At 47.7% G+C, this 287-nt stretch overlaps 1 protein-coding gene across 2 annotated transcripts in view; it reads right to left on the bottom strand.

The window, feature by feature from the left end:
* VIL1 (villin 1) overlaps positions 1 to 287 on the bottom strand; it is a 44014-nt gene that overhangs the window by 40604 nt on the left and 3123 nt on the right. The window lies entirely within an intron of this gene.

The following is a 287-nucleotide window of genomic DNA, read 5'->3' as shown; positions in this document are numbered from 1 at the left end:
TAATATTCGGGTCTTGTTCATGCACTTCCTGTTTTAAGGTGACAACACTCTGTCCCTGTTTCATAATTGTGCCCCTGTGTTGTCACTTTTTTCACATGGGCTTCCCCAGAGGCTACAAGTGGCCTATTCAAGACACATTATGCAAACACGGTCCACTGTTGTCGCCATCAGGAAGCGCGCCCTGACAAATGCCATGCAGCCATTGCTGGAGTGCATGGAAGCAGGAAGTGGCTGCAAGGGATCAGCAGCACTGAGATGCAGCAAAGAATAAAAAAGAAGGTACAAAG

This window comes from Nanorana parkeri, unplaced genomic scaffold (assembly GCF_000935625.1).
Source record: "Nanorana parkeri isolate BGI_ZX_2015 unplaced genomic scaffold, ASM93562v1 scaffold92, whole genome shotgun sequence".
NCBI classification, from domain to species: domain Eukaryota; kingdom Metazoa; phylum Chordata; class Amphibia; order Anura; family Dicroglossidae; genus Nanorana; species Nanorana parkeri.
The sequence above is the reverse complement of the archived record's forward strand: the minus strand, read 5'-3'. Positions and strand labels throughout refer to the sequence as shown.